The sequence below is a fragment of the Macaca nemestrina genome, chromosome 10 (genome assembly GCF_043159975.1).
Source record: "Macaca nemestrina isolate mMacNem1 chromosome 10, mMacNem.hap1, whole genome shotgun sequence".
Classification (NCBI taxonomy): domain Eukaryota; kingdom Metazoa; phylum Chordata; class Mammalia; order Primates; family Cercopithecidae; genus Macaca; species Macaca nemestrina.
Window position 1 is genome coordinate 18188010 of NC_092134.1, and position 13758 is coordinate 18201767.

Sequence of the window (13758 nt, forward strand, 5' to 3'; positions counted from 1 at the left end):
CAAACAAAAAAAGTGCATTATGAGGAGGAATTATTAGTTCTTGAGCACCTATTCCACGCTAAGTACCCCTTGACACTCTGCAGAGAATGCCAGTGTTTGGCTAACACAGCACCCATTCTCTACCTCTCCTCTTTCCCATGCCTGCAATTCTAGGGGGCGCAATGTCAAATTCCTCCTTTATCAGTTTCTCTTGCAACCATAAGTTATCAAGAATTGTCATGATGTGACCTGAACAACATCATGGCCAATGACACGTCAGTGAAAGTTACTGAGAGCTTCCAGGAAAGACTTTATTTTCCTTAAAAAAAAAAAAAAAAAATCTGACATTTCTCCCATCCTTTACCCTGAAGGTGGACATGATTTCTGGAGGTGAAGCAGGCACTTTACAACCATGAGGTAAAGGCTAGGAGTATCTTAGAGACGTTCCTCTGATATTATTCTGCCATAAACCCATCCCAGCAGGTGTTGACCTCCAGATTCCTTATTGTATGAGATAATTAAGTGTCTTTATGGCGTTAGTCACTGTCAAATTTCCTTTTTCTTGCAAATGAATGAATTCCCATCAGATGCATTTCCTGATTTATTCCTCATAATAACATAGGCATTATCATTCTCACTTTTTGAGTAAGGAAACTGAGGTTAGTCAGAGAAGCAGGTCATTTCTTTAAGATCACAAATCAAAGAAGCAGTGGGACTAGAATTCCAAACCAGATCTAGGTGACTCAAGGGCTCCTTATAAGACGCCTGCCTACCTGGATGGCTACACATTTTCTTTTCTATTTTTCTTGTCCTGCCTCTTAAAACTATCATGTAATTACATTTTTTTTTTTTTTTGAGACGGAATCTCACTCTGTCTCCCAGGTTGTAGTGCAGTGGTGTGATCTCAGCTCACTGCACGCTCTGCCTCCCGGGTTCATGCCATTCTCCTGCCTCAGCCTCCCGAGGAGCTGGGACTACAGGTGCCCACCACCTCGCCCGGCTAATTTTGTATGTTTTTTTTTAGTAGAGATGGGGTTTCACCGTGTTAGCCAGGATGGTTTCGATCTCCTGACCTCATGATCTGCCCGCCTCAGCCTCCCAAAGTGCTGGGATCGCAGGTGTGAGCCACCGCGCCTGGCTGTAATTACATTTTTTATGTAATTACTAACATACCAGGAGAACAACAAGTACAGTGCCTGAGACACAGAAGATAATCTGACCACGTTCAAATAAGTGTTCATTATTTGAGGTTTATTAAGTAAAGGTAGGAGACTTACATCAAAGACTGAGGACAAGGAAGGGTGGATTCAATATTTTGAATTATTTATTCATGAAGTGACGAATCCTCGCCCGTTCTACTAGTATACTTAGCTATTGCTACGTAACATACAACCCCAAAACTTAGTGACTTAAAGTGATAACCATGTATTATTAAAAGTAATTGCAAAAACCTCAACTGCTTTTGCACCAACCCTAATAATGTCTCCTGGGTCTAGGAGATGGCTGGATGGTTGTGTTTATCTTGGCTGAGCTCAGTTGATTTAGGCAGGGCTTATTTTTGTGCCTATGGTCAGCTGGGGGAGTTAGCTGGGGATTTAGAATGGCCTTGGTTGAGACACGAGTTTCTCATATGCTTTGCTTAGGCTGGTCCATGTTAGTTCATGAATGGATGGCAGGGATTCAAGAGTGAGCAGAGTAAGCAGAAATCTGTTAGTGCTTTTGAAGCCCTGGTTTGTATCGCACCTGCCAAGGGCCAAGCAAGTTACATGGCCAAACTCAGAATCAAGGCGTGGGGTAAAAAACTTTGCCCTGGGTGGGTGTGGTGGCTCACGACTATAATCCCAGCACTTTGGGAGGCCAAGGTGGGCGGATCACCTTAGATCAGGAGTTCAAGACCAGCCTGGTCAACATGGTGAAACCCTGTCTCTACTAAAAACACAAAAATTAACCGGGCATGGTAGCGGGTGCCTGTAATCCCAGTTACTCAGAGACTGAGGCAGAAGAATTGCTTGAACCCGGGAGGCGGAGGTTGCAGTGAGCCAAGATCGTGCCACTATACTCCAACTTTGGCAACAGAATAAGATTCCATCTCCATTTAAAAAAAAAAAAAAAAGAAAAAAGAAAGTATCTAAATGGGAGAAGAGTTAGGGACATCACAGCAATAAATCTCCCATAAATCCCATGATGGATAAGTAAGAAGTAGCTATGTCTATGACCTAGGCCTGAATAACTGCTGGTCTTCCTTGGAGAGGTGAAACAGCTGAGCATGAAAGTGAGGAGCTATTCCCTAAGCAGCCCAGTAGGGTAGGAGAAAGAAGGGTTGTGCCTTAGAAGACCTGAATTTTGAGTCCTGGTTCTGTCATACACTTTCTCTACGTGACCTTAAGGAGAGAGACCACTTCCCTTTCCTGGTTTGGAGTTTCTCTACCTAGAAAACGATAGAGACAAACTTTCAGAGGCCAACGACTAGAGGCCCACAGGCTAGATCTAGCCTATGCATTTGTTTTGTTTGGCTTGCCCAGTATTCTAGTTTTAATTGAGCCAACATTTAAAAGTTACAATGTTTCAGATAGAAATCTGGATTTCTGACCGATATGGTTTGGATTTGTGTCCCTACCCAAATCTCACATCGCATTGTAATCCCCAATGTTGGAGAAGAGGCCTGATGGGAAGCGATTGGATCATGGGGGTGGTTTTCCCCCTTGCTGTTCTCATGATAGTGAGTGAGTTCTCACGAGATCTGGTTGTTTAAAAGTGTGTAGCACCTACCCCTTTGCTCTCTCTTTCTCCTGCTCTGGCCATGTGAAGACATGCCTGCTTCCCTCTTAACCTTCTGCCATGATTGTGAGTTTCCTGAGACCTCCCAGCCATGGTTCCTGTACAGCCTGTGGAACTGTGACCCAGTTAAACCTCTTTTCTTTATAAATTACCCAGTTACAGGTATTTCATTAGAGCTGTGTAAGAACAAAACAATACACTGACTTTGCTCAAAAATCCTGAAAGATTCAGCAAAGTTGGGTCAACATTCCACTACGGCAACAATGGATGCAGCTGAGCTGTGGATCCTTATCTGGGATATGCATTGCTTTTCACTATCTGACCTGCTACAATCTCACTTAGTCCATATTGTCTCCTAAACACTAAGATTTTTCTTACAATTGACTGAACTCACTCATTTAAATTCACCTTTTGTCACTGTAGACATTTGAATTGGGTTTCCTGGAACAAATAGTGTGATAGCTGGACTCTGTGAGTCCATGGCATTGTTTTTTTGGTGCTCAATTTCACAGGTCAATACAGAAATTCTCCCATCAGTGCTCTCTGATTTTAGGCCAGTGGATCTTAACCCTATGGGAACTCAAATCCTTTTGAAATTCTGATGACATCTATGGGCAGAAAAGTGCTCATATAAGCACACACATGTTTGAACACATACACACACACACACACACATAGACAATATCACATGTGCTTTATCACATAGTGCTCCATTATCATAGAAGACGCAATTTGTCTGTCCTGCAATCTATGGTGAACCTCAAGTTCTCCATCAAAGTATTCCCACCATAGTCCTGTCTAGACAATTTTCAGATCTATTTAGGACTAATAGATCTAGACAATTTTCAGATCTATTTAGGACTCCAGAAAAGCATCTTCCCCCAACAAATTTCTTATAGTCAGAGGTCACCGTCTGTTCCCAGTTCCCTCCCCATTTCCCATTCACTCTTCCAAAGAACAGAGAGGAAAACAAGCAAGTTATAGCCAAGTGACCCACGCTGAGAAAAGAGCAGAAGTCAGCAGGGCCCTGACCTTCCTGTGTAGGTAACAAATTGGATACCATGTTTGCACCAAGCCCTGGAGGGAGGGAAGGAAGGGGGGAAGTAGGGAGGAGGAGGGCAGTGTGGGATGGAGGTGGGGTTACAGGGTCAGCAGACTTGGCTTTATGCATCCACACAGCAACTCCATCCACCTCTTCCCAGGAAGCAGCCACTGCTGCAGGGCATGCAGAGGGTAGCAGCTGGAGGTCAGCAGAGGCCAATGCATGCACACACAAGGGTGTGTTTGTGTGCTTGAGTGTGCGTGTCCATTCCCAGCCAAGGGCAGGGAAAGCTACTGAGTTGAATTCTTTTCAGAGATCTCCAAGGACTTTCTGACCCAATCCCCACTTATTAAACATATAATTACTTTCTTTTTTTCTTTTCCCGCATTGCCAGAGGACAGTGTAGTTTGGCCTTTAGGTGCATAGTTTCTGGAGCTAAACTCCCTGAGTTCAAGTCCCACCTGGACCACTTAATAGCTGTGTGAATTTGGAGGGTAACTTTTTTTTTTTTTTTAGACGGAGTCTCGCTCTGTCACCCAGGCTGGAGTGCAGTGGCCGGATCTCAGCTCACTGCAAGCTCCGCCTCCCGGGTTCACGCCATTCTCCTGCCTCAGCCTCCCGAGTAGCTGGGACTACAGGCGCCCGCCACCTCGCCCGGCTAGTTTTTTGTATTTTTTAGTAGAGACGGGGTTTCACCGTGTTAACCAGGATGGTCTCGATCTCCCGACCTCGTGATCCGCCCGTCTCGGCCTCCCAAAGTGCTGGGATTACAGGCTTGAGCCACCGCGCCCGGCCTGGAGGGTAACTTAACCCCTAGTTGCCTCAGTTTCTCATTTCAAAAGAAAGGGAGATAGTAACAATGACTTCCTCAAATATTTGTGAAACCTTAGTAAGTTAATATGCATAAAATGCTAATAAGCACAAACTATAATTATTCATTCAGCAGACACATATAGAGGAGCCTATATATGATGTATTAATTTTCTTGAACATCTATTCTGTGCAAAGCAATGTTCATTTTATGTAAATTATATTAATTTTCCCCCAGAACCCTGGCACAACAGATGCATTTAATTCCCATTTTACAGATGAGGAAACTGAGGTTCAGGGAAGTTGGGTCCCTTGCCCAGGTTTATCCCACTAATGAATGATGGAAACAGTCAGGTCCATCGCATTTCAAAGCCCCGACTCCTAATCAATTCACTGTGATCTTCAATTTGCTTTTGTATTCAAAACACCCAGGTCAACGTTTGACCTATTAAGTGAATGAACCAATGGTGGGTTCTGCCATTCTCCCTTTCTTTGCTCTTTCCACTTTAGTCTTTGTCCAGAGGCAGCCCTGAGGAAGTCATGCACTTCTTGGATATGCACATCTCTTTTCTCTTTCCTGCTCCTTGATACTGTTCCATCAGTCTTCATCTTCCCCACTCAACTGCCGTCCATCTCTCCTACCAGTTCCTCCTCGGAAGTAAGGCCCCAAATATTTCCCTGGCGCTGGAGGAAACTCATTCTTTCTGGTTTAATTCGCCCCGTCTGGCCTTAATTGCTTTGCCCTGTTGTGAGAGGAGACCTCCCATGGTGACGGCCCTGAGGATGGGTTAGGGGGTGGGACGGTGGAGGAGGAAATCAGGGTGAGCTGTTGAGTGGAGAGTGGATTAGTCCAAGACCAATGGGGCAACGGAAGTTGGGGATCTCGGAGCCTGTGGCTCCAGACCCACCCTTGGTTGTGACGTTTACGACTGAACTTGGGCAGGAGCATGTGTCTGGGGGCTGTGCCGGCCTCCCTGGCCCCTACCTTGAGTGTTTGGTCCTGCAGCTCATTAAGCAGTGACACTTAGCACATCATCAAACTGCTTTACAGGCACAGCCCACACAGCTCCTGGCCTCTGGAGTCTGCAGGTAGTGGGGGGATGCTGACCTCCCAGCAACTGGAGCTGGGACTGGATGGACACACAAGGGGATCAAAAGACCTTATGGGAAAAACAGACCAAGAACTGCATTAGGGCACCAGGACCCCTGACCTTTCACCCCCAGATACAAGACTAAGGTGCATCGGAAACAGGGGATCTGGGTGTGGTGTCATGGAAAAAACATGGCATTTGATGTCCTGTGAACAAGGCTCAAATCCTGGATTTGTCACTTCCCAGCAACTGTGAAACACAAGCAAGGTTTTTACCTTCTCTGACCCTCTGTTTCCTCAATAAGGCCAATAGAGGGCTGTTGCTAGAAATACTGAGATGAGACATATGACATGCTTAACCCAGAGCAGGCAATAAATGGTGATTATTTGAATTACCTACTCCTACTTTCCCCCTTTCTGAAGACTGAAGAGATCAATGGGATCAGGCTGACAACCATTTGTTTTACCCCTATCCTCCCTCCCACCTCCGTGCCCCTTTTTTGGTGTGTGAGTTCTGCGCTTGGAGCTCTGAAAGTAAACATTGCCTTTTAATGTCAGAAAAAAATCACAATAAGAAAAGCAACAATAAAAATAAAGTAGCTTCGGGTTAACAAGTGTCTACTGTGATCCAGGTGCATTCTCATTCCAGATAGATAGATAGATAGATAGAGAGAGAGAGAGAGATACATACATACATACATAGATAGAATCCCATTATGTTTTCACAACTCTGTGAAGCATCTACAATAATTATTTCCATTTTACAGAGGAGGAAACTGAGGCTCAGAAGGACTAAGTCATTTGTCTCATGTCTCATGAGTAAAGCTATAATGTAAACTCAAATTTTTGACTCTGAGTTTTTATTCCTTCCAACGTTAGAATGGTGGGAGGGAAGAATAGCATGCCCTTAAAAGGGGTTGGAGGGAAGAACAGCATGTCGGAGACCCCTGGCAGATCAGGGGGTGCTTCTGGTCCATGTCCCCTGTCCTGGGTTCTTGGAGGTCCATTTGCAGACACCCTAACTTCAACCATCCTTCAGAAGCCTCAAATATATTCCTAAATCTTCTTGAAACAGCCCTGGCCATGAAGAGCCTGCTTTCATGGTTGATGCGCAGTGATGAGGCAGGGTTAATACTTCATTAGGTCATGGTGCCATTTTGCATTTTATGGATATTCGGTAACACAAGCAACAACAAACTCACAAGTTCCTGGGCCTCACTTTCTCTGGGGGTGCAGGCCCAGGATGAGGGACCCCTGAACCTGGGCATGAGATAAAAGCCTATGCCTGACTCTCATGAATGTGTGGAGATGAGGCTCCGGGACTTTGGGATAGTGGCCCCTCCCTCCCTCCCACTTCTGTGCCCCTTTTTTGGTGTGTAAGTAAGTTCCGGGCTTGAAGCTCTGAGATTAAACAATCCTCTTGGCCTGCCTGAAAGGTGAGTGTATTTTGTAGAGATCCTGTATTCATTTACTGGTCTGCCACAACAAATTACCACAAACTGGGTGGCTTACACAACAGAAATATGTTGTCTCACCAGTCTGGAGTCTAGAAGTCCAAGATCGAGGTGTCACTAGGGCTGGTTCCTTCTGAGGCTGTGAGAGAAGATCTGTTCCATGCCTCCCCTCTCGCTTCTGGTCATTTGCGGGCAATCTTTTGCATTCCTTAGCTATATTAAGTTGGTGCAAAAGTAATGAAAATAATTGTGATGTCTGCCATTACTTTCAAAAGAAAAACTGTGATAACTTCTCCAACAACCTAATAGAAGTATTGCCCCAATCTCTGCCTTCATCTTCCCATGATGTTGTCCTACGTGTGTGTCCATCTCAAAATTTCTCCTTCTTATAATGACACGGGTCATACTGGATTCAGGCCCTTCCTCATGATCTCATTTTAACTTGATTCCCAAATAAGGTCACATTCCGAGGTGCTGGAGGATTAGGACGCTGACCTAGGAATTTTTCAGGGACACAATTCCATCCATAATAGTTCAGAAACAGAAACAGGACTCACTCTTTTGTCAGTCTGATGAAGTCCATGGACCCAGTTCCTCAAGTAAATTCACAGGAACATATGCATTTAAAAATGTTATATGATTTTTAAAAGTTCATGGACTTTCTGAAACACGAGGTCTAGGACCACCAGGTTAGACCTCTGGTAACTTGCCAAGATACAAATACGTCATGAAGTCCATGACAGCAAGGTGGGGAATGTGGTGAGCTAGGTAAGGTCTGGAAAATAAGATGGTAAGTTCAGTTTGGAACATACTGAGTTGAAAGTGCAAGATGAATATGTTGCTTGGCACCAGTACAATATCCAGTTCCAAACTGTCAGCTTGGAAGGGAGTATAGGACTTAATATTGAGTCCTTTATTCTTTGTTTCTCTCCTCCTTTGTTTCTCAAAGGCTTCTCATATAGCCAATACATGCTAGGCTCTGTGCAATATATGCTGGGCATGTTAAAAACAGTGAGAGCATATGTATCCTCAAAGAACTCACAGACTAATGTGAGAGTCAGCAGTGGGGAAGGATGGAGAGACCCCTGTTATGTATCATGACAGGCATTGTAACAGAAGACAGTGGACCAGAGATGATGTGTTTTACGGTGTGAATGTGTGCTGGACAGTGATTTAGGGAGGATTCTCTGCAGGAAAAAATAAGTGAAAAGTCAATGCTGCAGAGAAGTGAGGAGGATATTGGTCTTCCTATTTCTAGCAACAGCTCTTCCCTATTTTTGGTCTACATGATTCTGGTCAAACTAACTGCACCTTGAAGTCAGAAGATGATATGTAGTCCAAGGCTGGTCAATGAGAGCGTCAGATTCTCCCAAGACTAGTGATTGGTGCAGGGATGAAAAAGCGTTCCAAATCAGACCAATTGGAGCAAGTGAAACTGAATTTTGGCACTCTTGTGTGACCTTTTGGCAACAGAAACTCTCCCCTTTTCTATGAATGCAAATGAGAGACTCTGAGGCTGGAACTACCTAGGATCTTGCCAGCAAAAGGAGACAGCCTGTCGGGGAACAGATAAAACCAAGGGAAGGCAGAGTAGGTGGATGGACCACCCCTGTATGAGACCTGGAAACAGAAAACAAGCTAGTCCCTGGGTTTTTAAGTTATGTGAACATATGCATGTAGGTAAATTTATATAGGTATTTAGGAGTATGTGTATATATTACAGTGTGTGTGTGTGTGTGTGTGTATTTATTTATATACATATGCACTTACCTATCTGTATGGATAGCTGTAACTTTATGGTAGGTAATACACACGCACAAACCCTTATTCGTGCACACACACACACACACATATGCACATAGGGTAAGTAAGTGCATATGTACCAAGGAGGGGTAGGTATTAATTGCCTTAACTGGTTGAAAGTTCAAGTTTAGACTAACTTCAGGCATAGTTGGATCCAAGTACTAAAGAAGCATTTGCAGGCCTTGGTCTGTAGTGCTTTATCATTGGTTCTTCTTTCCTCAACTTTGGCTCTACTCTTAGGCAGGACTGCCCTTATGATGGTGCATCAACTGCCTGTAGTTCCCAGTTTACATCCAATTCAGCAACCCCAGTGAAAACAGAATATTTCCCCACCTCAAACAATTTTAGTAGAAGTTATGTTAGCATACATATGTACATATACATATGTATATATACAGGTAGGTAAATGCATATGTATATTAACACAACTTTAATCAAATTTTCTGCCACTTGTTATCAAAACAGTTCTTACCAATGTGACAGTTTCATCCAAGAGGGCCACATCTGAGTTCGAGCATAGAGGTCCCTGTGGAAGGGCATCTGTGCCAAAGAAAAAGCTGAGTAAGGAATGGGAGCATTATTTAGGTTGATCATATACAGACAGAAGAACCAAACTAGTCAAAGGATAACATTTGAAATAATGCTTGCACAAATGTGCCATGAAATATGGAAAGATCCTTGAAGAAGGTAGAATGGGGTTCACCTTCAACCAAATGATTCCAGCTGAAGGTAGTGTTGCAGTGTCCTTGTACAGCTGAAGACTTGTGGAGCCCAGACAGATTAAGTTAATTGTTAAATGCCTTACTATTAACTAACCAATAAGAACAAATCCCAGGTCTTCTACTGAAATTGTTTGAGGTGTGGCAATATTCTGTTTTCACTGGGGTTGCTGAATTGGATATAAGCTGGGAGCTACTGGCAGTCAACACACCATCACAAGGGCAGCCCTTCCTGAGAACAGAGCCAAAGCCTAGGAAAGAACCAATGATAAAGTGTTACAGACCAAGTCCTGCTATTGCTTCTTTAGCCCCTGGATCCAGCTATGCCTGAAGCCAGCCCAAACTTGAACTTTCAATCAGTTAAGGCAATTAATACCTACCTCTCCTTGCTACATGCTGTGATTGATCTACTGTCTCTTTGGCAGTCAGTTTACATGCTGAAAGTCCTTTAGGAACTCTGTGGCTGTACTAATGCCTGTAATTTTGTCTGAGGGTCCCTTCTGCAGCCCCTGGACTAGAAATATTCTTGTCATCATGTAAAAGAAAAGCCAGATGCAACAGAGACTTAAAAAGCTAAGCATAGAAAGACACATATTGCATGTTCCCATTCACATGTGGGAGCCAAAACAGTGGAAACTCATGGAGGTAGAGCATAGAATGACAGATACCAGAGGCTGGGAAGGGTGTGTCCATAGGGGTAAGGGATAAAGAGAGGTTGGTTAATGGGAACAAACACATACTTAGATAGAAAGAATAAGTGCTAATGTTTGATAGCAGAGTAAGGTGACTACAGTTAACAACAGCGTATTGTATATTTCAAAATAGCTAGAAAAGAGGGCTTGAAGTGTTCTTAGTGCATAGAAATGACAAATACACAAGGTGATGATGGATGCCCTAAATACCCTGACCTGATCATGACACAATCATGCATGTAACAAAATATCACAGGTACCACATAAATGTACACAAAAACTACGTAACAGTTAAAAAGCAAAAAAGACAGCAACAGCCCTCAACTAATTATTGCAGGAATTGAATAAATAACTTCCCCAGTTCCCTTGGCCCTCAACTGAGATAACTCGCTGTCAGCCAGCAATTCCCAGGGAGTAACGCTCCAGTTTCCCTCACTACGACTGGCTTGATAATGATGCCCTTTCTTGACTTTCTTCTCTTTCCTGCCTCATTTTCCACTCCTTTGCCATGATCTCCTGGGATCAGCTCCCACATAAATTACACTTACCTCCTTGTCTCAGGCTCTGCTTCGTGGGGAATCCGAAATAAAACTCACATACCATTTTTGTCAGTCTTAGGTCAGTGAAACTTGTGTTTCTACATCTTACAGCCAACAGAGTCCCGACTAATGCACCAGATTACGAGAGAAATGTCCACAAGCCCTGGAAGTTACTAGAACTATGCTCCATTGATGGAGATGTCAACATCCTTATCATAAAGAAATTTCTCCATCCCAGGGAGAAGCAGAGCAGGCACCTTTGATCCTCAATACTTAGCAGAAGTGCCACAGTCTTCCCTGAGGAAGAAGGCTTGGGGCATTAACAGAGAAAAGAGAGGTGCCTGGATCATTCCACTGAGTGTCTCCTCATCCCATGAAGAGCAGAAACCCTGGATCTTCTAAAAGGTCCCATGTTCTTTTCTCATAAATGTTGCAGGCTCCCTGCTCCATATATTGCCGTTAATAAATTATACCCCACCTCTCTTTTAAGGCTCTTTTGTTATAACTCAGGCTCCCAGTTCCATTAACTCTCCATTACTTGAACACTTCATTATGACATTTTTTTGCAAGCAGAGAGCATGGCTCCTGACACCCTCAGCCAGGCAGGAGGCAGAGATCAAAATGGGCCATTAAGTTCCTGTGGCCAATGCACAATTTTTTTTCCAGAGTCTATTTTCTGCTGCTTTTAAAATAATGGACTCAAATGTTTCTCTTCTCTAGCAAACTCATCTGTAGCATGCCAAGGACAGAGCTTGAGACAGAAAGGTTAGAGTGGCCTGAAATGCAACTGTTTCCTCACATTCTTAATTTTTCCCTAGCAGGGAGGAAGGTTTAATCCTACTTAAGGCAAAGCTGTTCTTTTGGGTTATTGGCTGAAATTCACAATGCTGGCCATTGTGAATCATGCTTTAAAGCCCTAAGCAGTGGTCACAAATGTATGATCCTGAGATGTTGATGAGGGAATGCAGCCCTTGGAAGTCTGGGAAAGATAACTCTTCAAGTGTCTTCCAAAGCCCAAGTGCTCAATGCTATGCTTTCAATATGCCATCTTCTATTCTTGTTTCTGATGGCTTCCTCTGGGAACATAAGCTAAACAATGGGGAATAAAGCAATTTGCAAAATATAAAAGGAAAGACAACATAGGCACATGACATTTATACGTGCTTCATACATAAAATGCACATTCAATAGATATGCATCTACATAGCCAACATATGTGGCTGTGGACTTCATGTGCATGACATCATTTCATCCTCCCATGAACCCAGGAAATTAAGAATTAATATTATATTCATTTCTCAGAAGAAGAGACAAAGTCACAGAGAGGATAAATTACTCACCCAAGCCCACACAGGTGTTAAGTATTACAGTCTGGTTGTGGCTTTGATCAGTCTACTCCAAGAACACATGTTTGTAAAAATATTGCTCAGCTGTGGCTGGGTGCGGTGGCTCACGCCTGTAATCCCAGCAATTTGGGAGGCCGAGGCAGGTGGATCACGAGGTCAGGAGATTGAGACCATCCTGGCTAACACAGTGAAACCCCGTCTCTACTAAAAATACAAAAAATTAGCCGAATATGGTGGCGGGCATCTGTAGTCCCAGCTACTCGGGAGGCTGAGGCAGGAGAATGGCATGAACCCAGGAGGCAGAACTTGCAGTGAGCCAAGATCGTGCCACTGCACTCCAATCTGGGCGACAGAGTGAGACTCCATCTAAAAAAAAAAAAAAAAAAAAAAAAAAAAAAAAAAAAAAAGCTCAGCTCCTTCTTAAATTTTCAATTAAACTGAAACACACATGGGCACATGGACATGTTCACTACACTCATCATGCACATACCCAGATATCATACACCCATGCCAACAGGAGAGTGGGTACACTTCACCTTCAGCTTGGCTGCAATGCTCTCAACCTAATAACATAAAAATCAGTCCTTTTATTTGGACAAGGCCTGACTGTTTACAAAGCACTTTCACATACATTAACTCATCAGCATTGAATTTGCTGACAGGGCTAAGACAAGAAATGGACAAGGGAAGAGTAATACATCATTGACCAAAATAATAATTTGGTCCTTTAGATACAGATTTTCATCTAAGGATGAATTACACCTTTTAGGCACATACAGGGGAGATCAATAGTCACAGAATCTTCATGCCATAAGGGATCTTAGAAATGACTGTCTTAGTCAGCCTGAGCTGCCACAACAAAGTACCATAGACTAGGTGATTTAAACAACACGAATTTTCCTGATGTATATGTAACCAGATAAATAAATAAAGGAAGCAAAACAACAACAACCACAATACAAATTTATATCTCATAATACCGGAATCAGGATTTCCAAAATCATGGTGCCAGCATGGTTAGGTTCAGGGAAGGGACTCGTGAATAGTTGACTTCTTGCTGTATCTTCACATGATGGAGGGAGAGTTCTGGCCCCTTTCTCTTCTTATAAGGGTACTGTATTAGCCTGTTTTCGTGCTGCTGATAAAGACGTACCCAAGACTGAGCAATTTACAAAAGAAGGAGGTTTAATGGACTCACGGTTTCACGTGGCTGGAGAGGCCTCACAATCATGGTGGAAAGTGAAAGGCATGTCTTACATGGTGGCAGACAAAAGAAGAGAATGAGAGCTAAGTGAAAGCGGTTTCCCCTTATAAAACCATCAGATCTCGTGAGACTTATTCACTACCATGAGAACAGTACAAGGGAACTGCTTCCATGATTCAATAATCTCCAACTGAGTACCTCCCATAACATATGGGAATTATGGGAGCTACAATTCAAGATGAGATTTGGGTGGAAACACAGCCAAACCATATCAGATGCTAATCCTATCATGGTACCTTCAC

The 13758-nt window shown here is 43.4% G+C and overlaps 1 long non-coding RNA gene across 2 annotated transcripts in view; it reads right to left on the reverse strand.

Moving 5' to 3' along the window:
- The window catches only part of LOC105495322 (uncharacterized), a 59969-nt gene extending 46220 nt beyond the window's left edge, over positions 1 to 13749 (reverse strand). For both annotated transcript variants that reach the window (XR_011608818.1, XR_011608819.1), the window contains exons 1-4: positions 13233 to 13749; positions 12247 to 12618; positions 9429 to 9496; positions 7235 to 7366 (exon numbers count right to left, since the gene is read on the reverse strand). This is a non-coding gene — a long non-coding RNA (uncharacterized lncRNA). The remainder of the gene's footprint in view (positions 1 to 7234; positions 7367 to 9428; positions 9497 to 12246; positions 12619 to 13232) is intronic.
- Between the last annotated feature and the right edge of the window lie 9 nt (positions 13750 to 13758).